At 35.9% G+C, this 22,794-nt stretch overlaps 1 long non-coding RNA gene across 1 annotated transcript; it reads left to right on the top strand.

The window, feature by feature from the left end:
- Window positions 1-16,217: 16,217 nt before the first annotated feature.
- LOC110785152 (uncharacterized) lies at window positions 16,218-21,852 on the top strand. The gene is made up of 4 exons (XR_002532499.2): window positions 16,218-16,474; window positions 17,145-17,265; window positions 17,749-17,870; window positions 21,536-21,852. It is a non-coding gene; the product is annotated as an uncharacterized lncRNA (long non-coding RNA).
- The last annotated feature ends 942 nt before the right edge of the window (window positions 21,853-22,794 follow it).

The raw sequence follows: 22,794 nt of genomic DNA, 5'->3' as shown, positions 1-22,794 counted from the left end.
AATAACAGTAAAACAGAAATGAAGATCCTTAAAATATGAAATAATAAGATCAAAAATTACAAAACACTTGCCGTGAAAATGTACCAGAAATGAAAATATAGATAAACAAAACCAAAGTATTTTTCAAAAACTTATTCAAAAAATGAACATAAACAAGACAAAAATTTAGATGAAAACTAAATTTTGGATCTAAAATATAACTTAAAGAAAAAAAATCAGATTGTAAAACTTCTAATTAACATTAAAATGAGATTTTGTTGAATGAAATAAAAGGCAAGTAAATTAAACTAACCCATTTCCGCCATCGAGATCGTACCGTCGGAGACGAATCTTATGACTGAAGATCGATCATCAAATCAATAAGCTTAACAACAAATTTTCCCCAAAAAATCGAGTTAACTGCCGACATTATCAAAGAAATCAAAACATCCTCAAATCATGAACAAAGTAGAAAATAGAGCAAAAAACAAAATTTAATCAAAAATTAAATGGAAAAGTTGAACGAACAAAGTAGAATCTCACCTATTATACCGGTTATAGTTACCTGACCGGAGCTTCCACCAGCGCCTCCAAAGGACTCGAAAGGAGAAAAAACGCCACACTGGAGGAAATAATAGGGTGGACGAAGATTGATCCAAGGTTTTTTTCTTCAAGAAAAATTGAAATCGCAAAAAAAAAATTAAAGGAGATGAAGATGAGAAAAGATCTAGGAAATAAGGAGAGAGAGAGAGAAAAAACGGCAAAGGAGAATAAAAGGTAAGAGGGAATGAGGATATAAAATAACCCTAATTCTGGTGAGTTGGATATTATATTTAGGCAGAGAGTCTCTTGAAGCGAACAGTATAATGTTCGGCCCAATAGCCTTGAATTGGTTGAAGCGTGCAACAACAAAGCCCGCCCTAATAGAGTCTGTTGAAGCGAACAGTTTAGAAGCTCGCACCGAAATCTCATTAAAATCTTTGACCCGCGTTGACTTGTGGATGTTGAAGCGTGCTTTTAAATGCCCGCCCCAACAAGGGAGCTTCAATAGGCGTTTTTTCCACTAGTGCGTCAAGCACCGCAAGGCCCAGCCAAGCAACACGCAAGGCCAGGCCCAGCAAGGCCAGCAGGCTGGCACGCCCAAGTGTGGGCTACAGCGCTGTTGGGCCGAGCCCTCCACGCGCGCGCGCCCAGCGCCCCTCGTGGGTTGTGCGTGTGTGTGCGTTGAGTTTGTGCATGCGTCGAATCCTTAAGCGTTTAGGATTAGTTCGATTAATTATTATTTTCCTAAAACTAGTAGAGTTAGTTGTTGAAATAAACACTAAATTAAAAAGATTTAATTGGAATCTAATTCTAATAAGATTAGGTTAATTAAATCCTAGTAGGTTTCTAGTTCCAATAATCCTACCCTATAAATAGGTGATGGCAATCACAATTTATACATCAATTCAAGTATTCATATAGTTTTAAGTTAAAAACAAAAGTTGATAATTTGCCACAAATTATAATCGAATAAACATAAAACCTTAGGCTAAATTCTAGATAATTTAATCTAAGGCGGATCCGAACGTGCTGTGGACTATCTACGGAGGGACTACACTTGGAGTCTTAAACTTTTTCTTGTTCGACTCGGGAGCATCTAGGGAAGGCACACTTCGAATGTATGCATCCTAAATTATGTTAATTGTTATGTGGCAATTAATTTGGATTCCTGGCTTTATGGTTTTTCCGCATGAAATATATGTTTTGTATTTGCCATAACCTAACAGTGGTATCACGAGCCTCTAATTTATTCCATAGTAAATTAAAGTTAACATTGTTAAATTTTATAAATTTGCAATGAATTAAAGGGGTGATTAATTTCGATTTTTTGTAATTAATTGCAAATTCGTGCGATTATTTAATTATATGTTCGCAGAATTTTCGGCAATTTAGTCAATAATGGTCGGAATAGTATAATTTTATAGTGAATTTCGCATGTAAACGGCGTTTTAAAATTTTGACTAAAATCATAGATTTGATGCCGAACCCAGAATTCCCAAATTCGAAGCCTAACTATGAATTTTCGGAGGTTTTAGTTTTTCGAACGCAAAATTTGTAATTTTTAAGATGTTAAATTAAATATTTGCGATTCTTGTTTGTAAATCTTGAATCTATGATTGACCTACTGTATATGTTTAACAATTTTAATGCCTAAGCTTGTTAATTATACAACCTAATTTGTAATTGTAATTAATTCGTTGAAAATCGAATAATTTAGAATTTGATTTTCATAATTAATTAGCAATTTAATTAGGAATCCATGATTAAAAACCACCATAAAAGTTGTCAAATTTGAAAATGTTAAAATTTTATGACCTAGATTTGAATCCATGAAAATAAACTTAATCGGAAATTAATTTGAATAATAAATTTTCGATTTTTCACCCTAAATTTATGAAATTAATATGATTTATTAATTCGTCTATAAATTTAATTATAAAGTTTTGATTTTATAAAATCCGCTCACGAATCTTGCACGCACAAAGCAATGGACGCTAAGTGTTACCCTTAAGGGGTGTTGTATAGTGCGGGCATGCGACGACGAGCAAGGGAGCTCGTCGCCCATGCGGTACGAATGCAGCGAGCAAGCGCGTGGCACGAGAGCACAAGGAAGCAGCCCTTCCTTGCGTCGAGTGTTGCGACGAGTGGGCGGATGGGGCGAGAGGCAAGGCACCAAGCGAGCAAGCAGGTTGCGCGCGCGGGCAGCGAGGGATGCCTCGCCCAGCAAGCGATGCCTCGCCACAGTGAGCGAGCTATTGCTGCGCGTAGGCGTGGCTCGGCTTGCTGCGTCTACGCGTGGCTGCTCGTGCCTTGCTGTGCGATCAGTCGAGTGGGGCGTTGCTGCTACGTGGACTCGACGGGGCATGGGCGCGAGCCCATGGCCTCGTCTTGACCCGATTGGTTCGTTTTAATTTGATTTTGATTTTCGGTTGGAAAAACGATTTTAATTAAATTTAAAATTCGTAATTTAATTTTTTCTCGGAATTTAATTATTATAAATTTTTATTTATACTAATTATTTTACTAAAATTAAAACCTTGATTAAATTTAAATTAATTAATTTAATTCAACGAAAATAAATTAAAGGATTTAAATAATAAATTGAGCTTTAAATTTTAATTAAATTTGTATGTTTCCGGTTGGCCTAGGAAATACAATTTTATGTTTAAAATTAGTAAAGCATGTAAATTTCTTGGTTTTAGTGGGAGCGTTTTAGTCATAAACTCTTGATTAGGTCTACATTCCTTTAAGGTTAAAACAACTCGATTAGAGTTAATAAGGATTAAATAATTTGTAGATTATTTGAAGCCTTGATTAATTACTGCAAATATGTATGTGATGCAGAATATGTTCAACTAACCAGCTATGTGGGTCATTCATTGATAAATGAATGGGTGAATGGTGTATTGTAAATGTACTGTTTTGCAGGTTATGGAAAGTGACTAGTATGGCCCAAATAGGATAGAAAATATGGTATACGTACCATTAATTTGAATGTAAAGTTGGTCTAATGCACCAAAGTTTTTAATTTAAATATGGTCTGCGTACCATCAAATTGTTGTAATTAGTTTAAATTATAGTTTATCCTACTTGAAGAAAATGGAGCCTCCCATGGTGAAATTCAAGACGGAGTTTCCAATCCATTTTCAAGACGGAGTTTGAAGTTGAAGCTTCAAGATGAAGTCGGGCCATACTAGATCACATTTATATCTTATGCATGATTTAAGTTATTTATTGCTTTAAATATGTCTTAATTATGCATGAGATTATGGCTTGATTATATTGCATGATTAAGGATTTTAGTTCACTTAAAATCTAACCAACATAGTAAGAGCCTTAAGTTCCAAACTTTAAAATTGAGTTAAAAGGTGCCATGCCAACATAACACTTACTTGGATAACCTTTACATCAATCTTAGTAATAGTTTTCCGCCATAACGAGGTGTTACTTATTGATCCTAAAGGGGTAAGGTACACAAATAATTGTGAGTACATGTTAGTTTTGGTGAAACTCAACGATATAAGTAAGGAGTCCTTTTATGTCGTGGCAAATGAGATAGGTTTACCTAATAAGTTCTTAGACGTACCTATCAACCAAGAGTAGTTTCTAGACTATTAGAAAAGGCTTTGCTTACCTAAAATATTTTAGAATTGAGTCTAAATACATAATGTGCTTAATTCTTCAATGATTTAAGGGTCTTGGAATCATTTTATTCACACCTGCCCGAACACATATGTAACACCCTAATAATTCCTTGATTTTATAAAACCATTTTCCAACTTAAAATAAAGGAATTACTAAAGTATTACCGCCACCGTGATAACGGTTAAGGCTAGTACCAGAATTACGCATCGGAAATTAATGTCAACTAACTTTCAAACCAACATAAATAATAATTATTGAGGCCTCCTACAAGTTGGAACCATAACGGCCCAAAAACCAAAGTATTAAAATTCAACAAACCCAAACATGATTAAAGTATTAAAATAGTTTTAAAGTACGAAATAATGCAACTCTCTCAATCATTCCAAGTGATATTCCAGTAGGAACACGCACAAGAGGGGGGGGTGAATTGTAATTGGAACTTTAACAAAGTTTCTTGCGGAACTTAGAAATAATCAAGGATCTGAGAATAGAAAAGACAGTAACAATAATTGTGAGAACTTCTTGACACTAATCAAGAAGAGAATTCCTTTTATTATAGTAATACCTCGATTACAATAATCTCTCAAACACAAGTTCCTCTCAAACTCGTGTTCCTCACAGTAATCTACTCTGATTACAACTCCTTTACTTCTCTCTCTCAGACTTAAACTCTAAGTCTAAACAGGATAACTCTATCCTCACTAATACAAAATACAATTCGTGTTTGGATAACTCTAGATGATATTAATAATGCTTTTGTGTGGATATAAGGAACTTAGGAACTTTGAATTAACTAGGACACAAACTGTTTTAGAAAATCTTTGACAATACGTTTTTAGGAAAGCAAGAACTCTTAGAATGTTTGTGTAATTTCCCAGAAAATATACTTGCCCTTTTATAGGTTTATCCCTAGGGCTAGTTCCCTTCAAAACCTCAACTGCCAACTGCCAGTACTTTGTTCTTCACGTCCCTTGACTTGAGGAACAAGGGGAAGACCACTTCCCACGTTTCAGCAACAAGGCAGTTAGTGGTTTGACTCAATCAAACCCTAAAAGATTTCCTTCAACAGATTTTATTTGTTTACAAAAACTGTGGAGAATTTTTAGGAAAATAAGTTTTGATGAAATAACGTAAATCTATTTTATATAAAAAAAACTTATTTTTATTTAATTACATGTTTTCATAAAAATTTCTTCTAGTAAAATAAATGGCCTAATTAAATCACAAGTTCCTTGAGTACCCTATATATCTTTTGCAAAATTAATATTTACATAAAATTCTAAGTACAGTAGAATACCTAGACTTTTATGTCTTCCTTTTGTCTGGAACTTGCAACTCAGAAGCTTCAGACGTTCCAGCTCTGGAACAATGATGAGTTCCTCTCTGGCTCATAAAGGAACTCGTGGCCATGAGTCTGTAATTGTCCTTGTGGGCATGTAAAACTCTTGATGTGTAAATGTGTTGCTCCTCTTGTGACTTCAAACTGGAACAGATACAACTTCTAGCGCAGGAACTCCAGTGGCTGTTCCAAGTGTAAATCAGGAACTTCAACAACTGATTCAAGTTCCTATCCTAATAGAAACTTGGGTACTTACCTGTCCAAAGTCATTAGCAACCATAATCAGGAAGTTTTCAATATGTGTGTGTCATCAACCAAAACCTAGGAACAACAATATTCCCCCTTTTTGGTGATGACAACACTTGCAAACTTTTTACAAATGAGAGTAAGCACAAACAGGAGCTGATGCAGACTACAGTGAAACAGAACACAAAAATTGAAAAACAAAAGAGAAGGGAAAAAAAACTTACAGAGAGAGTACACACAAGAAATTGATGCAGGAACTGGGATTGAGTGTACCTTGGAAGTTTGCACCTTGACTTCCCCCTGTTGACATCAACAAAAATCATAGCACGAAATATAGCCATTCCAAACACAGTGCCCCACGATCAACGTTTGGCAAGTTAAGCTAGCCTCAAAGTATTAAACCAACTCACACAATAAATTAAAAGCAAGCAGTAATGATCAAAACTAGAAAACACAGAGACATGTAACCAAGCAAGTCAAAATAAGATGGAACAAATACCCAAGTTTGAAAATTATACATACCAAAAGCAAATTAAAAATATTGTTCCATGGCAAAAGATAATTGAAACATGGGATAGGGTGATTAAGCTTGAGATGGGGAACCAGAACCAGCAGTTTCCTCTATCACAGTCTCCTCAAAAGATTCCAGATTATTGATCTTGGTGAAAATTGTGGCACGAGTTGCATTGGCTTGTTCTGAGTAGTGGTGAAGAGTGGTTTGGAGAGTCTTGACACTGGTAACCAATGCACCTATGTGAGCCTGCATTGAGCTGATCCTGTGATCTGTTCCCTCCTGCAGTTCCACCAGACAGGCAACTGTTGCCTTCAGCTCCAATATATGATCATCCTTTGCGTTCCAGGAACCCCCATGGTCTTGAACATGTTCCTGTTCAGATGGAACACGACGAGCTTTGGACTTTTCGGAGGATCTGGGTGTCCTGATCCTTGGCACAGCAGTTTCAGGCAGTTCCTCTTGTTTGAGTGGAACAGCATCCTCCTCTATGGGCATCTCCTTGACTTCCCCTTCTTCATTTATTTCCATAAAGATAGGCCCTCTTTTCTTGTTTTCCTTCATTGCCACCCTCATGCTCTTTCTTTTCCCTTGGGATCCTACACTCATATGTTTCCCTTTTGGAACTCGAGACAAAGTTTCCTCCAAGTGTTCGAGTTCCTCCTTCATTTCTTCTTTAACTACAGTTCCCTCCTGACCTTCCTCATCTTGTTTCTCTTCCTTTCCAGCCCTAATGACTTTGCCCTGAACCACCTTAAGATTTAACAGATTGAGCATTTCAAGTTGAAGGATTTGGGTTGATTTTAAGGGAATCACAAAGTATGGGCTAAGGTCAACTGAGAAGCTTTTGAAGATTTCTGTGAGAAGGGAGGAGTATGGAATTTTGAATTTGGGGATACAGGTGGATAGGTGTTTGATCATGATTGCAGGAAAGTTTATGGGAATTTTCCTTTCAAGACAATACATGAGACATGCATCAAACAGACTGGCTATGTTCCTTTTCTGAGTTCGAGGAACTACACCTCTCAACACAATATTAAACAGTAATTTTTGAAGTGGTGAAAAGCAGTTGTGTGAGGTGGAGGTGGATACTTTGGAATCTCCTCCAATGGAACCAACTATATCTTTCTCATCTACATTATCAATGGTCACTGTGATTTGACCTTTTAGCCACATATCAAAACCCCTATTGGGTGTACCAAACAGCTGTTCCAGATAAGAAGCATCAAATTCGATGCGAGTTCCATTCACTTTGCTTAAACATACATTATCAACACATGCAAAGTTTTTGCAGAATTCTTTCATAGCTTCAGGAATTAAAGGTGATTTGGCATAAGTACTCAACAGACTTACCCATTTTTTTTGTTCAAGGATTTCCATCAACTCTTCAAACTTCGTGGCTTCACACCATGTTGAGTTGATTGCAAACCCCTCGACTAGGTTGTTTTCCTTTGCAGTGAGTTTCTTGGACCCTTTTTCTTCCCCCTGAGTTTGAGCATTCTCCTCTGTTTCCTCAATTTGTTTTCCAGAAGCTTCCACTCAACGTTTTTTGGATTTTCTTGTGGAGGATCTAGGATTTGAAATTGGGGATTTCATTTCGATGTCAATGTCGATTGGTTCCCCCTGAGTAATTGCGAGTATTGGATTGTGGGATCGAAGAGGAATTGGCGATTGAATGGGTGAGGTATCCATGGGAACTGGAGATGATGGATTTCTTTTTCGTTTGAGGGAAGTGAGATCAGTGTTGTTGCTTGTGAGAACCATGGTGAAGGGTTTTTATAGGTGGAAGGGGAGGTGGTGTCAGTGGAGAAGGCGTGTGAGAGAGAGAGAAAGGGGGTTGCATGGATTGAATGTAGAAAGTGAAGAGTTTCTCCTATTTATTGCCAATGGAACCGTTTCAAACATTCTTTGAATATGGGTATTCGATTTTTGAATTTAAAAAAAAAAATTAAAAGAAAAATATAGAAATAGATTAAATTAAAACTGTGTTTGACTTGGTATTGACTTGCTTAATTTTGCATCTCTGAATTAACTAGTTTGAAAGGAACTGCTTACCTTGCACATTTGGAGTGTGAGTGTATTTGCCACGATGGTAAGCTTCAACTATGTTTGCACACAAGATTTTGTGTTTGTAATAGTCTATATGTACTATAATTTTTCCTTTTGCCTTAGAGGAACTTCAATTTAGCAATTACCTTAGCTTGATCATTCCGAGTTCCATTCTCATTTTCTCATGTTTCTCCCTGTTCAAAGGCTTAGTTAAAATATCAGCAATTTGGTGATCAGTTTGGCAAAAATCTAATTTGATCAAACCTTTCTCAACATTATCTTTAAGGAAATGGTGTCTAATGTGGATGTGTTTGACCCGGGAATGATGAACCGGATCTTTTGAAATACAAATAGCACTAGTGTTATCACAATAGATAGGAACACAATCATAGATAATTCCAAAATCTCTTAACTGTTGTTTTATCCATAGAATTTGTGAGCAACAAGCTGCAGCAGCTACATACTCAGCTTCAGCTGTGGATAGAGCAACAGTGTTCTGTTTCTTGGAACCCCAAGAAACCATGCATGGACCTAGGAACTGTACCATACCTGATGTGCTTTTTCTATTCAGTAAGTCACCTGCATAGTCAGCATCAACATATCCTTTTAGCTCGAATGATCCACTTCTTGGATAGTATAGGCATAGGTCATCAGTTCCTTTGAGATATCTTAGTATTCTTTTCACAGCAGTTAAATGGGACTCCTTTGGATTGGATTGAAATCTTGCACATAGTCCAACACTAAAAGAAATGTCAGGTCTACTGGCTGTTAAATATAATAGTGATCCAATCATACCTCTGTATTTCGTTTGATTCACACTTTTCCCATTTGGATCAGTGTCTAATCTGGTAGCTGTTCCCATGGGAGTGTGGTTTACTTTGGCTGATTCTAGCTCATATTTCTTTAGGAGTTCCTTCACATACTTTTGTTGGTGTATCATGATTCCCTCCTCAGTTTTCTTGATTTGTAACCCAAGGAAGAAGTTGAGTTCCCCCATCATGCTCATTTCAAATTCACTGCTCATCAAGTTTGCAAAATCCTTGAACAAATTCTCATTAGTTGCTCCAAATAATATATAATATATCATCAACATAAATTTGAACTACTAACAAGTCAGTTCCTCTAGATTTTAAAAATAAAGTTTTGTCTATTCTACCTCTTTTAAAATCATTTTGAAGGAGGAACTTTGATAATCTCTCGTACCAAGATCTAGGGGCTTGTTTTAGTCCATAGAGAGCCTTATCTAGTTTGTAAATGTGATTTGGAAATTCGGAGTTTTCAAATCCAGGGGGTTGTTCCACATAAACATCTTCCTCTAAGAAACCGTTTAAGAAAGCACATTTAACATCCATTTGATAAAGTTTAAAACCCATGAAGGCAGCAAAAGCATTTAAGATTCTAATGGCTTCTAATCTAGCAACAGGTGCAAATGTTTCTTCAAAGTCAATACCTTCCTGTTGGTTATAACCTTTGACCACTAACCTTGCCTTGTTCCTTATGATTGTTGCATGTTCATCTTTCTTGTTCCGGAACACCCATTTCAGCCCTATCACCTTCTGGTGCTTTGGTTTAGGTTCCAAGTGCCACACTTTGTTTCTTTTGAATTCATTTAATTCTTCTTGCATGGCTATGATCCAGTCAGCATCCTCCAGAGCCTCAATGTGATTTCTTGGCTCAAATATGGAGAGGAACGCGTGGAATGCACAAAAGTTCCTTAGTTGTGACCTTGTCCGAGTTCCTTTTCTGATGTCACTCATAATGAGTTCCATTGGTTGAGACTTTTGATGCTTCCAAGGTTTAGGTTGAAACTGAGCTACTGGTGTTGTGGCATTTTCATCAGTTCCTTCTATGACCTGAGTTCCCTGTTGGTCATTGTGGGGTTCCTCCGGTTCCGGTGTTGTTTCTGGATCTTCTTGGATTTCTTCGTGTTCCACTTGTACGGGAACTTCTTGATTTTGTTGAGCAGTTCCTCTGGCTGTGTGTTTGCTTGGTTGGAACTCCTCATCATTTTCTGCAGCACGAGATAAACCAATCTCGAAATGTTCTTGTTCCTGTACTATATTAGTTTTTTTAGATTTATCAAATATTATATGTACACTTTCCTCAACACACATAGACCTTTTGTTGTAGACTCTGTAAGCTTTGCTATTTAAGGCATATCCTAGGAACACTGCCTCATCGCTTCTTTCATCAAACTTCCCCAAGTTCCTTTTTCCATTGTTGTGGACAAAACATTTGCTACCAAAGGCTCTAAAGTAAGAGATGTTGGGTTTTATACCTTTCAGTAGCTCATAGGGGGTTTTGTTTAGGATTGCTTGAATCATAACTCTATTTATAATATAATAAGCTGTATTGACTGCTTCAGCCCACAAGTTCCTAGGCAGGGAACTGGCTATTAACATGGTTCTTGCCATGTCCTCTAAGGTTCTATTTTTCCTCTCAACAACTCCATTTTGTTGTGGAGTTCTGGGAGCTGAGAAATTGTGGTCCATACCTTGTTCCTTGCAGTATTCATCGAATTTGTAATTTTCAAATTCTGTTCCATGATCAGATCTTATATGGATCAGTTGATGACCTGTAGTTTTCTGAATTTTCTTTGAAAATGCAACAAACTCATCAAACGTTTCATCTTTGCTTGTTAGAAATATGACCCAAGTAAAGCGAGAGTAATCATCAACAATAACTAATACATATTTTTTCCCACTTCTGCTTTGAATTCTCATTGGGCCACATAAGTCCATATGGATGAGTTCCAATGGTTTTGTGGTGCTTACCAATTTCTTAGGCTTAAAGGAACTTCGGACATGCTTGCCTTTTGCACATGCATCACACACTTTATCAGTTAGGAACTTGATTGAGGGGAGTCCTCGAACCAGTTCCTTTGATCTTAGTTTGTCAAGCAGGGAGAAACTAGCATGTCCAAATCTTCTGTGCCATAGTAGGGAATCTTCTTCAAAGGCACTGAGGCAGGTTAAGTTGTTCCTGGGAACTGTATTGAGATCCACAGAATATGTGTTCCCTTTACGGGTTCCTTCCAAGATAACCTTCCCAGTGTTATTATTAATGATTTGACAATTTTCAGAAGTAAAACTTACAGAGTTTCCTTTGTCACAAAATTGAGAAATGCTTAGTAGACTGTGCATTAAACCCTCGACTAAAAATACATTTTCAATGGCATAGGAACTTGACCTTCCAACTTTTCCAATTCCAACAATTTCTCCTTTCATGTTGTCTCCAAAGGTCACAGTTCCTCCATTGTAGGCTTCTAGTGAGAGGAATTTAGATTTGTCTCCTGTCATGTGTTTGGAACACCCGCTGTCGAGATACCACGAGCTGTTCCCCTTCACTAGAATCTGTAAAGAGATCAAAGGTTAGTTACAGGAACTCGGGTTTCCTCGAGTTCCTTTTCAACTACAACTTCTGACTTCTTAACCCATTTTTGCTTTACATAATTTATGTTTCTTTGATCCTGTTCCTTCATCTTGGAACACTCAGTACTTACATGACTTCCACTTCCACATGAGAAACAGACTTTCACACTTGGAAGATCCACATACTTTTTCTTATGACTAGTTTTATGATTGAAGCCCAATCCTTCTGTTCTCTTAGATTGAGCATTCTCAATCTATTTGGGAGGAATTTTAGGTGGTTGTCTTTGTGCCCTTGCCATGGCTAGTTCCCTCTCTAGTTTCTCTTTCTGTTCCTTTGTGGTGATCAGATCTTTGTTTAAATTTTCTAAGTCGATGTTAAAAACTCCCATGTTGATCTCCAAGGATTTTGTAGGATCTAAACTTAGATTAAACATCTTATATTGACTGAGTTGTACTTGTAGAAGGATGTTTTCATTTCTAATTTTTTCGAATGACTCATTAATAGAGGTATTTCTATCTAGCAATTCAAAGAACCTGCCTTGAACATCAGATCTAATATTGTTCAGATAATTTATGTGGTCTTTACTGAGTTCCAAGGCTCTATCACTTTGTGCTTTTAACATACTTAGCTTTTTGTAATCATCTAGAGTTTCTAGCAACAGTTCAATTAGTTTTGACTTTGAAAGGCACTGAAGTGTGGAGGAACTTACTTCTTCTGATGGAACTTGATCAGTTCCTTCTGTTCTAGCCATAAGGCAGAGATTTGTATTTTCTTCATTTGGTTGTTCCTCATCGTCTTCTGAGTCTGTTGCTTTCGCCCCATGCAGCTATCATGGCCTTCTTGAAGTTTGGCCTGTTGAAGGTAGACTTGTTAAAGCGATCCTTGACCTGTTCCTTCCCTTTTCCTCTGGTTTTGTCGTTCTCCCACAGAGGGCATTCACGAATTTGATGATCAGTTTCTCCACATTTGAAGCAACCTTGCTCAGTTTTGGAACTAGTGATTTTCTTAGCAAAGTTCATTCCTTTCAGGTTTCCTGGTTTGAAGTTCCTGTAGAGCTTTCTCATTCTTCTAACCAGCATGGCAGCCTCTTCTTCATCTGGTTCAGATTCGTCGAGTTCCTCAGCTTTTAGAGCAAGTCCTCGATTTCTAGAGCTCTCAGGAACAGCAGCTCCAAGATGCAATTCATGTGTCATCAAGGAACCAGCAAGTTGTTCAATGTTGAACTTGGTAAAGTCCTTGGTCTCAAACAGTGCAGTGACCTTTGTTCTCCAACGATCATCTTGTGGCATGCTTCTTAGTATTTTTCGTACCTGTTCATCTGTGGGAATGATTCTACCTAGAGAAACTAATTCATTAGTTATGTTAGTAAATCTAGTGAACATTTGTTGAATAGTTTCTTTTGGAAGCATTTCAAATCTTTCATATTTAGACATCAAAAGGTCAATTTTGGAACGCTTAACTTCATTAGTTCCTTCGTGGGTTACTTGTAGTAATTCCCAAATCTGTTTTGCGTTCTTGCACCCCATGACCCTATTGTGTTCATGAGGTCCAAGTCCACAATGCAAGATTTTGACAGCCATAGCATTCATCTCATATTTATCAAAGTCTTCTTTAGAAAATTCAGACATTGGTTTAGGAACTACCTCGTTTTCAGCATTGGTCTTTGTTACCTCGAAATCTCCAACTTCAATTACACGCCAGACTTGGTAATTTTCAGCTTTGATGAATATCTCCATTCTGTTCTTCCAGTATGAGTAGAACTTGCCATTGAACATAGGTGGCCTTTGCGTGGAGTAGCCTTCTTCCAGTTTCTCTTGTGAGTTCATACTATCAGGAACTTGACTCAAACAGGGTTTCCTGTGTTTTCAGTGAGTACAGGCTCTGATACCAATTGATATTCCAGTAGGAACACGCACAAGAGGGGGGGGGGGGGTGAATTGTAATTGGAACTTTAACAAAGTTTCTTGCGGAACTTAGAAATAATCAAGGATCTGAGAATAGAAAAGACAGTAACAATAATTGTGAGAACTTCTTGACACTAATCAAGAAGAGAATTCCTTTTATTATAGTAATACCTCGATTACAATAATCTCTCAAACACAAGTTCCTCTCAAACTCGTGTTCCTCACAGTAATCTACTCTGATTACAACTCCTTTACTTCTCTCTCTCAGACTTAAACTCTAAGTCTAAACAGGATAACTCTATCCTCACTAATACAAAATACAATTCGTGTTTGGATAACTCTAGATGATATTAATAATGCTTTTGTGTGGATATAAGGAACTTAGGAACTTTGAATTAACTAGGACACAAACTGTTTTAGAAAATCTTTGACAATACGTTTTTAGGAAAGCAAGAACTCTTAGAATGTTTGTGTAATTTCCCAGAAAATATACTTGCCCTTTTATAGGTTTATCCCTAGGGTTAGTTCCCTTCAAAACCTCAACTGCCAACTGCCAGTACTTTGTTCTTCACGTCCCTTGACTTGAGGAACAAGGGGAAGACCACTTCCCACGTTTCAGCAACAAGGCAGTTAGTGGTTTGACTCAATCAAACCCTAAAAGATTTCCTTCAACAGATTTTATTTGTTTACAAAAACTGTGGAGAATTTTTAGGAAAATAAGTTTTGATGAAATAACGTAAATCTATTTTATATAAAAAAACTTATTTTTATTTAATTACATGTTTTCATAAAAATTTCTTCTAGTAAAATAAATGGCCTAATTAAATCACAAGTTCCTTGAGTACCCTATATATCTTTTGCAAAATTAATATTTACATAAAATTCTAAGTACAATAGACTACCTAGACTTTTATGTCTTCCTTTTGTCTGGAACTTGCAACTCAGAAGCTTCAGACGTTCCAGCTCTGGAACAATGATGAGTTCCTCTCTGGCTCATAAAGGAACTCGTGGCCATGAGTCTGTAATTGTCCTTGTGGGCATGTAAAACTCTTGATGTGTAAATGTGTTGCTCCTCTTGTGACTTCAAACTGGAACAGATACAACTTCCAGTGCAGGAACTCAAGTGGCTGTTCCAAGTGTAAATCAGGAACTTCAACAACTGATTCAATTTCCTATCCTAATAGAAACTTGGGTACTTACCTGTCCAAAGTCATTAGCAACCATAATCAGGAAGTTTGCAATATGTGTGTGTCATCAACCAAAACCTAGGAACAACACCAAGCCACATGATTTCGATCGTACTTCGATCTACCAACCTGCTATATTATTCAACTCCCCAACAATGCAGGTGCAAATGATGGATCATCATAGGGTCATTATGGCAAAGGCCATGACCAAAAGACACAAAGCACGTAGTCAACAAAACCTGAGTACTTACAAAGCTAGAGTGAAATAAAACTATAAACATGCATCACTCACTAAAGTACTAATCAACATGCAAAAGCCATTTAGTAATCAACAAGTAAATCATGAATACAAGACTCGACTCTTGACTCACAATTTAATTAGAATAAGCTTCGAACGGGCCAAAAGAATGTTCCATAAAGGAAGGGTGTTGGGAGCCCACCAAACACCATAATAAATAATAAATATTGGACCATACCGAGTGTCGGGCCATACCGACGGAATTCCAGCGCATAAATTGAATGAAACAACGTCTTGTATCATTAGTAGGAGATTCAAGCTTTCCGGCAAGTCTCCCCCCATTGTTCATACTCAAGGTATATACGTTCCAAGAGTTTTGAAGCTTGTTCTGGTTGCACTTTACGTTTATTAATATTCTATAAAGGCGAACTCGAGACTCAACAAACATACATACATACATACATACATTAATAAACGACAACCAAAACAATCTCATTTTAATCCTTTAGGACTTGTGATCAATCAATCAAGACGTAGTGAAATTACTACCAAGTTCCTTCTCACAAAAGGTGAGATTCCACATCATGCCTATTAACATGAGGGTTGTGCCCTTGCACGACAATTCATAATTCATTTCATATAAAATATTCTCAATTGAACCCTACATGTGCGGTGGCTTACGTGAGCTAACCCTTCACATGTGGTAAAATAAATAGTACAACGTGGTACGAATAATTGGCTCAAAAGTATGCTAGACATCCCGTACAATAGCATAACATTAAATAATTCATCCCTTGCATGTGAAACAAACCATACATGCATAGATATTGAACAACATGATTGACAATGAAATCTATACTCATAATAATCCCAACATGCTTGTTCAACCAATAAATCAATAATTCCAATATAATAATCTACATGATTGTTCACCAAAACAAATATGAATCCCAAGTTCACATAATATAATTCACATCAATAACAATCATGTAATGTCCCTTGACAAATAGTGTGGTCGCCCTAGACTTGTACGTACCTTGAATACCTAAGCGTAGGGGCCACTTTGCACTAGAGGAAAAATCCGTATGAGTGGCTCATCAAAGGTTGCCCTTATACAACAAGAGTAACTTTTGATGGTTAAAAAATAAAAATAAAAAATTAAATCATTAAACCTTTTCCTCCTTTTGAAATAAGCGCAACTTGAACCTTACTCCATACTCACGCAGCCAACTTCTTCTCTTCTCTCAGCTTGCAGTCACGTACTCCATAAGCCTCCTTCTTCTCTCGTGCAAGTCAGCCCCTCCGGCCACCATCACCGCCCACCATCAACACCGACTCCTCTCCTCCAAAGTCCGGTCGTTCTTCTCCTCCAAAATTCGCAGTGCTGTCCTCCAGACTCCGGCCGTTCTTCTTCACCGGCCTAGCTACGTCCTCCTCTGCGTCATCTTCACCGGCGACGAGGTTCTCCTCTTCAATTTTCTGGGCTTTGCTCAATTTGTTGTTTTTTGGTCAATTCGCAATGACTTTATTTTGTTAATTTGATGTGGGTGTGTTTGATTTATGTCTGGTGTTAATTGGGGCTTTAGAAAATTCAGCAGTTATTTGATTGATTGCTGAAATTCTTCGATTTGATTTTGTATGTTGGGTGTCATTTTTATGTTTCCTGTTGATCAAGTGTTTGTGAATTTTGCTTTTTGTTGAGCTTGTTGAGTTGTTTGCAGGTGTTTAAAAGGCTATAGTAGTATGAGTGTAACTGCCAACGGTTGTTATTCTTGTTGTTAATTTCAGCCAGTAAAGTTGTAAACAATTAACAAATTATGAAACTCAGACCAATTTGTTTAGATGAAATTATAAATCAGTAGGACCATCATTTCTTTAATTTGTTCAAATGGAAGGGAAGAAGGTTTATGTCTGCATCGGGTATATATTCATCCTTCTTATGCAGTTATACAGTTAATTAATTTTAATCCTGTTGTAGATTTATGAACCCTGCTAAAATTCAAATAAGAAAGTTGATATGCTCATTCGTGTTTGATGATTTTGTTGATGTATATGCCATGTGAATGGTGTTTTATTTACTATATGATCGAATTACCTGATTGGGGTTTTTTTGTTTGTTTGAATTATTTAGGCCAAAGTATTCTTAATTTGGTTAAGGATGGTTTTGTCACCGGGAAGCCTACCGAGATCAAGTCGAGGCCCGTGCTAGGCGTATGAATAAGGCATGAGGAAGGGTCGTTACTCTAGATATGGTATGCATTTAGTGTTGATACGTCATATTGTCACCTATGGTTACAGTTTATAAATACCATGTATTGATATGTTCATTATTTGTGGATAACGATAATTGGATCAAGGAATAACCATCGGAAGCTGTAGTGTGGTTGAAATTGATTTGAATGTTTTGATATTTTGTTTGGTTTGAATGTCTAGTGGTGCATTTCAGTGCCAACTGCAGAAGGATTTAATTTGAATTCCTCCTTTTAAGTTTGCAGTCTCTGAAGTTAAGTAATTTGGGTGGTGTATTGGTTGGGCAAATGGGCAATGTCCAATTACATTGTTTAGCTATCTTGGATAATATGTCATTGGTAAGTGGGGTAGGTAACATGGACGTTTCTATTTCCTTAAAGAAATGGAGTGTCCATTTATGTAATTGATAACCGGATACGCATGAGGGAAAAGTAGGGCTTCAATTTTTATTTACTTATATCCACTATTTGGCTTTGTATTTGCAGCATTTCCTATGTGTAGAGGCTAGATATGTTGGGGATTATTTGGCACTGCCAATGCACCAAGATATTAAACATTTTCTCCTCAGCTCAGTTTCTTATCTGAAGCAAAAATCAAGATAATTCAGGTTCTTTTTTTTCTTCCCTTTTGTTATCCTTTTTATCTGTATTTCTATCTTTTCTAATATTATGGTTAGATTAGAAGTACATGTATACATTCTTGTTTTGATCTGTCACATAATCTTATCAAAAAAATCCTTCATCCCGTAAGTTTTAGGGCTTATAGATGAGCCTTCTCCTTTTTAGAATCTGATCAAAGTTCTAGATTTGTTGTTTTAATATTTTTTGCTGCATCTTTGGACATTGAACTATTGCATTTTATTCTTATATTCTTAGAATACTTCTCACTAAATCTCAACTTATTCAAACTCTCATACTGTGTAGCTATATTTTACAGTACATTATTGAGAATTCCAGTCATTGAATAGGTCCTTCAATATATCAGAATACTTACTGTAATAAAAATGAAACAATACAATGTATACACTACTCTAAATCTTCCTAAAATTCCTAAAATATAAAAGGTTACTAAAATCCTACAGTTGCAGTTCATTTTTTAAAAGCTGATCAAAACCACCATAGTAGCTGCTGATGTACTTTCTAGGATACAGATAATTAAGGTTGTTTTTGAGGAAAACTTAAGTTCATGAATATGCTGTATACTTTGTTTTTTTAAAATTTTGCTGTGATCATATACAACCATAAATCGTTCATGACAACTGTTGGATTTTTTATTAGGAACCATATTCTATGTTAATAAAGCTAATGCAGTGTCTGATTCACAGAAGAAATGTACTTCAGTGTCTATTTATTATAATAATGAGTGAGTAGTAGTGATCTTGATTGTCGAAGGTGGGGGTTTTTCTCAATTCTGCCGAAGTTTGTAAATTTTTCTATGACCTAAAAAGCCAAACATAAACTGCAGCTCTTGATGCCTGAATATTTTATTACTTAAATAACTTGCAGCAGAAAATTAGTTTTCAGAACTTCAGCTCTTGATATCTGAATCCTGCTTCTGTACTGCTGTTGTTGTTGCTCTGCTACTGCTTCTGTATTGCTTCTGTACTACTTCTGCTATATTGTTGTTGTTGTTGTTGTTGTTGTTGTGGGTCTTCTCTTCTCTGTATTGCTCTGTTCTTCACTTTTGTTCTTCTTTTCTTGGCTTTGTACTGCTCTGCTACTTCTTCTACACTGCTCTATACTGCTGCTGTAGTTGCTGCTGCAGTTGCTGCTGCAGTTTGCTCTATATTGTTGTTGTTGTGGCTGTTGCAGTGGGCTGTATACTGCTGCTGTTATTGCTGCTGCACAGCAGATCAGTAGATCAGTAGAGCAGTAGCAGATCAATCAAGAATCATCCATAACATGATAAAAGTATAGCTTAAGGTCTCATACAATACAACCAACACTAAATCATGATGTAAGAACACCTAAACTAATCCTAAATCATTAAAAAGAAAATCATTATTGTTGTATATTATGTAGATAGTGTTTAAAATACTTAGTATTAGGTTTGCAATCCTCATTCTCATCTAGTTTGGTCAATTTATGCACATTTAAGGCTCGTTTGATCGTTATATATCATATTTTGACTAGAATAGCCGTTTTCGCTCCCAACTCTCAAATAATGAACCAAAATAGGAAGACTAAACCTTTTGCATGTTTAATACACTTAGTATTAGGTTTCCAATCCTCATTCTCATATACTTTGGTCAATTTATGCACATTTGAGGCTCGTTCGATCTTTATGTGTCATATTTTGACTAAAATAGCCGTTTTCACTCCCAACTATCAACTAATGAACCAAAATAGGAATTCTTAACCCTTTACATGTTTAAAATACATAGTATTAGGTTCCCAATCCTCATTATCATCTACTTTGGTCAATTTATGCACATTTGAGGCTCGTTCGATCGTTGTGTGTCATATTTTCACTAAAATAGCCGTTTTCGCTCCCAACTCTCAACTAATGAACCAAAATAGGAATTCTTAACCCTTTACATGTTTAAAATACTTAGTATTATGTTTCCAATCCTTATTCTCATCTACTTTGGTTTCCAATCCTTATTCTCATCTACTTTGGTTCTTTTGTTGATATTTGGGATCGAAAATGCCATTTTGGGCCAAATATGACCTATATCGTCCCAAATGAGCCTTATGTGTGCATAAAGAACTTTAAATGAATCTTAGTAACCTCTAACTAAGCATATGAAGCATAAAAAAAGTTTAGAAAGTGTACTTAGGTTCATTTGTTGATATTTGGGATCGAAAATGCCATTTTGGGCCAAATATGACCTATATCGTCCCAAATGAGCCTTATGAGTGCATAAAGAACTTTAAATGAATCTTAGTAACCTCTAACTAAGCATATGAAACATAAAAAAGATTTAGAAAGTGTCCTTAGGTTCATTTGTTGATATATGGAATCGAAAATGTCATTTTGGGCCTAATATGACCTATATCGTCCCAAATGAGCCTTATGTGTGCATAAAGAACTTGAAATGAATCTTAGTAACCTCTAACTAAGCATATGAAACATGAAAAAAGTTTAGAAAGGGTCCTTAGGTCCATTTGTTGATATTTGCGATCGAAAATGTCATTTTGGGCCAAATATGACCTATATCGTCCCAAATGAGCCTTATGTGTGCATAAAGAACTTGAAATGAATCTTAGTAACCTCTAACTAAGCATATGAAACATAAAAAATATTTAGAAAGTGTTCTTAGGTTCATTTGTTGATATTTGGGATCGAAAATGCCATTTTTGGCCAAATATGACCTATATCGAGCCAAATGAGCCTTAGATGTGCATAAAGAACTTGAAATGAGTTTCATAAACATATAACTAATCATATGAATCATGAAAAACGTTTAGAATATGGAAATAGGTTTGTTTGTTGGTAGTTGGGGTCGAAAATGCCATTTTTGTCCATAAATGACCTATATCAAACCAAATGACCATTAGACGTGCATAATGAACTTGAAATGAGATTCATGAACATATAACTAATCATATGAATCATTAAAAAGGTTTAGAATTTGAATATAAGTACGTTTGTTGATAGTTGGGATCGAAAATGTCATTTTTGGCCATAAATGACCTATGTCGACCCAAATGAACCATAGGCGTGCATAACGAACTTGAAATGAGTCTTATAAACATATAACTAATCATATGAATCATTAAAAAGGTTTAGAATTTGAATATAAGTTCGTTTTTTGATAGTTGGGATCGAAAATGCCATTTTTGGCCATAAATGACCTATATCGACCCAAATGACCAATAGACGTGCATAACGAACTTGAAATGAGTTTTATAATCATCTGACTAATCATATAAATCATGAAAAAGGGTTAGAATGTGGAAAGAGGTTCGTTTGTTGGTAGTTGGGTTCAAAAATGCCATTTTTGGCCATAAATGACCTATATCGACCCAAATGACCCATAGGCGTGAATAACGAACTTGAAATGAGTCTTATAAACATATAACTAATCATATGATATGAAAAAGATTTAGAAAGTGTCCTTAGGTTCATTTGCTGATATTTGGGATCGAAAATGACATTTTTGGCCAAATATGATCTATATCGAGCCAAATGAGCCTTAGATGTGCATAAAGAACTTGAAATGAATCTTAGTACACTCAGAAAGTTGTTTTCGCGACCAATATAATTTTTTTTTTCGCATATGAAACTTAATTTAATTTATTGGTTTGCATGTACGTTGTTCTTTTAAAGGTTTTCAAAACTCCGAGGGAGGGGCCCTTTACCAAAGAGGAGTTGGATGAAGTTCGAGACAAGTGGGCTACTTACTTCAACGATTGTGAACTACCCTCAGTGTAATAAATAGAGCAGGCTTGTAGTTATCCGTGACTCTTACATTATTTTGTTATTTATCGATTTAATTAATTACATTTGAATTAATTCGGTAATATTATTGGAAATTTAAAATTTATATCAGTTTTGAGGAATGTCAAGCTGATGTTTGATGAAACAGTATTCTATAAATTATAATGCAGAATTTATATTGCAAAATCAGAAATTATATTGCAGAATATCAGGAATAATATGACAGATTTTTTTTTTTTTTTTTAAAAACTCAAAAGTTGCCTTGTTTGCAACAAGAGCAACTTATGTGAAGCTTATAAGTTGCCCTTGTTGCAAACAAGAACAACTTATGTGAAGCTTATAAGTTGCCCTTGTTAAGGGCAACTTTTGATAATTTTACAAAAGTGACCCCCCATAGGTGGCACTTATGAAGGGCATCTTATAAGCCTATTTTAAGGGCAACTTATGATGTTTTTTCCTCTAGTGTTGCAAAACGGTCACTTACTTAGAAATCACCTCCTATCATCAAATAATGAAACTTTAATTATTTCCATGTTCATTAAATTTCCAGAAACTTTATAAAATATTAAACCTTGTTAAAAATTAGAATTCAATCGTTCTTTAATAAAATAATCGTCTCAATTTGCAAAACTAATCCCTAGTATGAAAACATACTTTTTTCCACCCTTAAAATCAATGAAAATCAACACTTTAAACCTTTTTATAAATCTGAAAATATACTTGATTATCATAATTAAATTCATCACCTAATTATGCTAATCAATTGACCCATTAGGTCTAGGTTAAAACCCTAACTTGAATTTTCCTATAAAACCAATTTAACATCATAAAAATCAATTCTTTATTACATAAACAAATCTGAAAATTCATGCTTTAATAATTAAAATACACCTCATGAATCAAAACATATAAATCCTCAAAATTCGGTGTTTATAACCGATTCCCAGCATTTTAATTATTCAAAACCATAATAATAATAATTTAATTTAAAATACGGAATTGAAATAGAATAGGTAAGAAAGAAGAGAATTATACCAGTCCGACCTATAGCACGGAACAACCACGAAATAATTGTGATTGGGCGAAAGAATTGAACGAACGGAACAAAGCAACACACACACACACACATTGTGTGTGCGCGCGCGGCA

The sequence above is a fragment of the Spinacia oleracea genome, chromosome 4 (assembly GCF_020520425.1).
Source record: "Spinacia oleracea cultivar Varoflay chromosome 4, BTI_SOV_V1, whole genome shotgun sequence".
NCBI classification, from domain to species: Eukaryota; Viridiplantae; Streptophyta; class Magnoliopsida; order Caryophyllales; family Amaranthaceae; genus Spinacia; species Spinacia oleracea.
The sequence above is the reverse complement of the archived record's forward strand: the minus strand, read 5'-3'. Positions and strand labels throughout refer to the sequence as shown.